At 32.3% G+C, this 6,615-nt stretch overlaps 1 long non-coding RNA gene across 2 annotated transcripts; it reads right to left on the reverse strand.

Moving 5' to 3' along the window:
• Window positions 1–203: 203 nt before the first annotated feature.
• LOC139755023 (uncharacterized) lies at window positions 204–6,108 on the reverse strand. Of its 2 annotated transcripts, XR_011714017.1 has the most exons (7): window positions 6,003–6,108; window positions 5,084–5,419; window positions 4,632–4,715; window positions 4,241–4,314; window positions 4,031–4,099; window positions 3,710–3,800; window positions 204–3,548 (listed from the first exon to the last, which is right to left on the reverse strand). It is a non-coding gene; the product is annotated as an uncharacterized lncRNA (long non-coding RNA). The 2 variants fall into 2 exon arrangements; XR_011714018.1 differs by lacking the exon at window positions 5,084–5,419.
• Between the last annotated feature and the right edge of the window lie 507 nt (window positions 6,109–6,615).

The following is a 6,615-nucleotide window of genomic DNA, read 5'->3' on the forward strand; positions in this document are numbered from 1 at the left end:
AACTGATTTATTAATATCATTATTTGTATCATGAATAACAGATTTTCAAGTGAACCCTAGGGTAAAAAATATATATAATGAGATTGTTACACAAACTAATAATGATTTCTTGGCAAAAAATCCATCGACTACATTTCCTCCTGTATTACAATGTGTTTGTGTTAAAATAACCACGTTATTGAAGGTAAGAAATATTAAAAATATGTAATATATAGATTTCATTCAAAACAAAATATATGCAAACAACTTGAAGATAGCAAACTAAAGCAAGAACATGCAAAACACTTCTTATGCTCAAAGGCAAGAACATGCAAAAATATATAGACACTTTTGTGCTTCTGGACATAAGTAAATGAATATAATATAGTCTCTAAACAGCCCAGTGCAAAAGTGTTAGAGCATTGCTGCATTGAAAAAAGTTTCCCAACATGCAAAGCATAAATTTCCTTTAAATATATCCTAATTTATTTTTGTGATTATAAATACATGCAAAATCAGATACAATATGAAGAATATAAAATAAATTACAAAATTTTTTATATATGAAGTGTTTTTAACACAAAACAAGAAATGCTAAAATTACTAAGACTTGAGTGGTAAATGAAATGGCTAACAGCAAACAAAATAGTAAAGCAAAGCTGATAAATCATAAAACATCATGCAGAAAACAAAACAGAACAAAGGATGCACAGCAACACTGAACATTCCATATAAACTGGTATAATAATTACTTGTCACTATATAAGAAAGCTTTTAACACATGCTACAATATATACAAGCAAGAGATCATAAGATATTTAGAAATATAAAGGGCATAAGAGAACAAGAAAGTGGAAAAGTATATTAAAATGAAAAAATGAACCAGCAAAACTAAAGAGAACTAATTTGTGTATGCTTAATAAGTTAACGTATAACATTCCTTAAACTGTCAGAAAACCTGAAAATACAAATGACATTGAATTTTCATTACTGGTGAGTAAGCTTTGCAAGCTTTCTATTTTTCTTAAAGTATTGGTAATCAAAAGAGCCAGGGACCTTGCATTTACTTTTAATATTTTGATTTAAAAACCTTATGTAATAGAATATGTGCATCTTTGCCAACAAATTTATTATTGTTTTCTTTAGCCCTTCACACAATTCAGTATTTTGATTGCTCATTTCCTATAATAAATGATGAGGTTTTGAATGAATATGATATTAATATATGAAAGACTCTATATGATTTTAGAAAACAGCTTCATATTTCAAAATGATGTCAAATATTTGTGTCTAGGATAGCAGAGGTATTGATGTTTCTCTTGGTTTTACTTTTTATGAATATGTCTCTGGTTATCATTTCATCATATTCCATATATTTCAGTTCATCCCTACAATTGTCACACAGATGATCTTTTTGGAGTTCTTGACAAATATAACCATTTACATACTTCATTTCACTTTCATGAATCTATATTTTGTAGTCTGATTTGCATCATTTATGATTTCATTTATACAGATGTATGGATTAAATGAATTAATGTACTCAGTTAAAGTTGAGGAGGCTTTGTTATGTGAGTTGTAGGAGGTTATACATTCTGTTAATGTGGAAGACTCACTCCCATGAGGATTTAAGCAGTCACTGTCATCATAGTTAAAAGAATACTCTCTCAGTTCCTCAGACTCATTATCATAAGGGTTGAAAGAATTAATAAAATCTCTTAGATCTGAACAATCACTGCCACTGGAATTACCAAAGTATTCTCTTATATCTGAACACACTGTCATTAGAGTTACAAGAGTTAGTATCATCTTCAATGAGTGACAAATCATTTGCTGCTTCTACACTGGGAAAATCTATATCTGCTACATCTGCATTCAAACACATTTCTAAAAGGACTTGAATTTCTTGTTTTTCCATTTCAGGAGAATCAACATCACTTATAGGACTGTTGTCATTACTGTAATTTTTTCACATTTCTTCATGTATTTGAGGACAGGTGTGGCATCTTCTAAACAATTTCCTTCAATAGAGTGTTGCATCAGATGTTTACATGCAAAATCTTTATAATATTTACAAATTTTGGTGGAGAAGGGTTATCACAATGTCCACTACAATATCTAACTCGGCTGATGAAGTTCTCTAGGAATTCTTGATTTATTCTATTCAACAGTAAGTAATCAAGGTGATAATTCTCATGGATATCATTCCACAAATATTCAAGACTAAATTCTTTAAAATCAAACCTTCTGTACAAGTAGTGCTTTGCTTAGTTTCAATAAACTTACTCTAAATGAGCTTTATTGATATATCTCTTAAAAATTGCAAATGATCATTATTTTCACTCAGAGCACACCTACATTCATAGTGTTTAATTCATCTGCTGTTAAAAATATCAAATAGCCTGATCCATTTCAATTAAAAACTTTGCAGTAAAAGCACTTTCACGAGGGAATGCACTTGATGCTGAATAAATATGGATGGCAGCAGCTACAGTTCTACTAAATATTTGTGATGCAAAATTTACCATCGTTTTGTTAAAATTATCATTAATAACATGAACATCTAGAGATTTGGGAGCAAGACGAATGGCCATATTCGAATCCTTTTCATCAAAAGCCTAGAAACTTGTTGTCAACCTCTAGGTTGTACATTTGCAAATTATTGCAGACACTTTCTAAAAGGTGTATCATAAAAACAAAAACCTTTACAGCAATATGAATAAAAAAGGAGAATCAGGCTTCCTGATTTCATATAAGCACTCCTATTCATTGAATCATGACCACAAATAATAAATTTGAGATGTAAGCCTGCCTCCTTCAAGTTAACAACACAATCCTGAATCATTTGTGGCAAGATAGATGCATGTATTGATTTAGAAAAGAAAAAATATGCTAGAGTCTGCTTCCATTTAGAGGTTAATCTTTTTGCCATGAATACCATGGCATACTTAGCTACATTATCAGTTCTTCAATAAGAGCCAAGATCTTCAAAGCCTACTATTTGGCCTTTCATAGTATTGTACTAGAGAGCACTTTTTATGGATCTTGCATAAAACACAGTGCCAAAAACCTTATCTTTATCATACAAGGTTCCTACTGTATCAATTAATAATGTGAAAACAGAATCATTCAATCCAACATTATATTTAGTAAACCAATACCATAGCATTCTTGTTGATGGAAGAGTTAAGATTTTTAATAAAGAATCATATGGCCTAGCATTTTTAAAAATATAAACTTAGAATAAAACATTGTGATAGCATATCTCTTGCCTGTCTTTGATAATGAAGACAACTAGTTTCGTATGTGTTTTTGAAAAAATCTATGGCATTTCCACTCAAGTATTTGGAAGAATTCCTTATAACAGATGCTGGCATAGTACACATATTATAATTAGCTTGACTTATTTTTTCATGGATTCAATTTTGTTGAGGAACCTATTCATCCTCATCCTTTGTCTGTTGATAACTTTACTAGGCTTCATTTTCTTGCTAACAGCTTTGACCAATTCACTTGTGCAACTAGCTTCATTTTCTTGCTAAGAGCTTTGACCAATTCACTTGTGCAGTCTTGAAAAGGAAAAAGCCATTATCAATTTAGTAAAAAGCTTACACAGTTAAGATAAGACAATTTGCTTAAAAAGTTAAATGACAAATAAATAAATAGTTATCCGACATTGCAGTATTAAACTCAATAAGTAATAAAATCAGTGACTAAACTTTCCACATACCAGGCTGGTTTGATATATTGCTGCTTGCATGGTAATCATGATTGGTCATCTGCTGTCAAACAAGTGAACATGCATCTGTCAAGATGTTTCCCTACAATATCAAATTATCTGTTGTGATCTAAACCATCCTTAAACATAATTATTTTCATGTAGCTTGCAACATATTTGTTGATGCATCAAACACAAGTAAATACACAAGTTCAATAAACTATATAAAAACTCAAATGATCTTTTCAGCAAATTAACTGATACTGCACAAAAAAATTCAGAATAGAATGAACCCTCAAGTAATCAAATTAATGCATAACAATTTGCACATACTTGGTGGTGCTAGCAATGTGTTATCTCTAAGGGTATCCTGATGCCCCTGTCCTGCGTCTGAATCTGTAACTGGTCAAGGAAATTGACACGCTAAAGTAGAATGTGTTTCTCCACTGAAAAACAAGATTATTACAAAGGGTAGTCATATCAATCTTTATACATACAGCATGATCATAAAGAGTCCTTAAAATAAGCATATAAATTACTCACTTTGCAAAATATCCAGTTGGTAAGTCTCCTTCCTGATGTGAAAGGAAGGCTCTGGAAATGAACTCAACTCCTTCCTGAATTAATGAAACAATGTGCTAAAATACTCTTATGAAAATTTGTGAAGTGGTGAAATAGAAAATAACAAAAGATAAATTAAATTTTCATGATAATGCTTAAGATTGAATAAACTGGGAACCACAACCATCTTTGCAGCATGATTTTTATAAGATCCTGATATCAATTTCATCAAGGTTTAGACGATGGTGTTTTCTTACCTTGTACTTCTTATTCATGTATCAAAACTTTACTGGTTATTTATGTATTTAGAGGTGTTTCAAGTATTACTGATAAAGTACATCACAACAAACTGATGCTATGTCTAAATACTTACCAAAAGATAAATCATCGATTTCAGGAATATCTACATACATTGCTAATGAGTCACTAGTTACTGGCAGATCAATTTTATGTATCTCTGAAAAAGTTAGTAGATTTTAACAAATTAACACCATATAAATGAGCATCAGACAGCACACAATAGATTAAGGAAAACAATTGAAAGGTTATCATAAAACATTGAAATTATAACTCAATACCATCTACTTATAATGCCAACAAAATATTTGTTTTGTTGAAATATCAAACAAGTGTGAATACATCATATCTGTCTCAACACTGTTAGGAAGAGATGTCACTGCACATTGCACATTACACATTTTTATGCTAAGAAATATGTTAGAATTATTTGGTAATGTATAAGTCACCATTTTAGTGTAAATATTAAATAACAAGTATATCAATGGTTTAAATCAATCAAAATTTCTGTTAAGATAATCTTCTTACCTTCTAGATTTTGATCTGGAAAAGCATTGTAGCAAAGACATAACGATGCCTCATCAATATGATTCTTTTGTGAGAAATGGTGACTACAGATGCGTTATTTTGTTACATCACAATCTGGTATGTTTAAAATCTGTAGTCACATTTTCCTCGTAGACAGGTGGATAAGAGATAGGTGAGATAGGTTACTTTTCAGTCAATAGTTATTCACAGATGGGTAAAAATGTCCAGAATTGCGCCCGTCTCACTATGGCCGATGAAACTATTTTTCTGGGAAGTCTTGAAGTGTTGTTAATTAATCTGCTAACCTTTCCTGTAGCAAATCACGGAAGCCCCGGGCTGAAAGGGTAATTTTACCAATTTTGGAGCACGTAGAGCTTAGAAACCTACTTTAATCTAACCTAGCCTAGGCACTATCGCACTATCAATACGCCCTAGCTATATAACGTCTTTCACCCCATAATTTCCCTAATCTTCATAGCCTTTCCCACTACCTGGCAGATCTAAGTTCGTTGGTAACAGTAATGAATTATATGAAAAATCAATGTATCAGAAACGAGTAATTTGCAACGGAAAAATACAATAGTGTCTTCTATGTGCAAAAGGGACCTCACAGGTGTCATTCGCAGAGATGGGCGCAGTTCTGGACAATTACCCATTTAGCTTCATTAATTTCAAGTGCTTACCTAACGACCACATCAGAAAACTAGGTTTCTGTTATCCATTATATCAATTGCCATTTATTATTCTTCAGATTAATAAAACTGCATAAAAATGAAATCCATTAAAGTCAAGACTGCTCTGCTGTATTCTAATTATACTTAACTCTCGAGCATCTCGAAAGTTAGGTTTATATTTTACTGTATCATATATTCATACACTATCTAAATTAGTGTTTTTATGGATTATCTATATACTTAACTGTTCCTCGTGATGAAGGAATCGATGAAATGTGAAATTAGGATGCGCCTCTTTGCATTTTCCACACAGGTAAAATGGGTGAGGCAGGCATGGTGGTGTTTCGCAAACACGGCGCCATAGTTGTTGACATGTTCAGTAAATAGACGACGATACTTACCGACACCAGCGCCGTCTATTGAAGGGACCTGTAACTATAGAGCACGTCTGCACAGAGCGCGTCTGCACGCGTAAGTTTCTAGTCTTCCTATCTTCCGTTACAGAATTGTCTCTCTGATACCCCGCTAGTGTCATGTCTTACTGTTGTTATGATCATTGCAACTGCGTCGCCAAACAGCCATTTTATGCTCGGACTGCAACGAACAATGATACACGACACTTTTCCCATTTTGTCGCTCTATTTGATAGTGTACCGCAGTGTTATTGTGATACAGTGATGAACTATAGTGTTTTAATGATGCAGTGATATATACAGTGATACAGATATTGCAGTTGAGTGCAGTAATGAACTATAACAATAGTATGGTGGAGCAGTGTTAGAATATATAATGGTTCAGTGATATATTTCCTTGGTGCAGTGATTCACTGATAGCGCAGTTTCATAATGATACATTTTC

This window comes from Panulirus ornatus, chromosome 18 (genome assembly GCF_036320965.1).
Source record: "Panulirus ornatus isolate Po-2019 chromosome 18, ASM3632096v1, whole genome shotgun sequence".
Classification (NCBI taxonomy): Eukaryota; Metazoa; Arthropoda; class Malacostraca; order Decapoda; family Palinuridae; genus Panulirus; species Panulirus ornatus.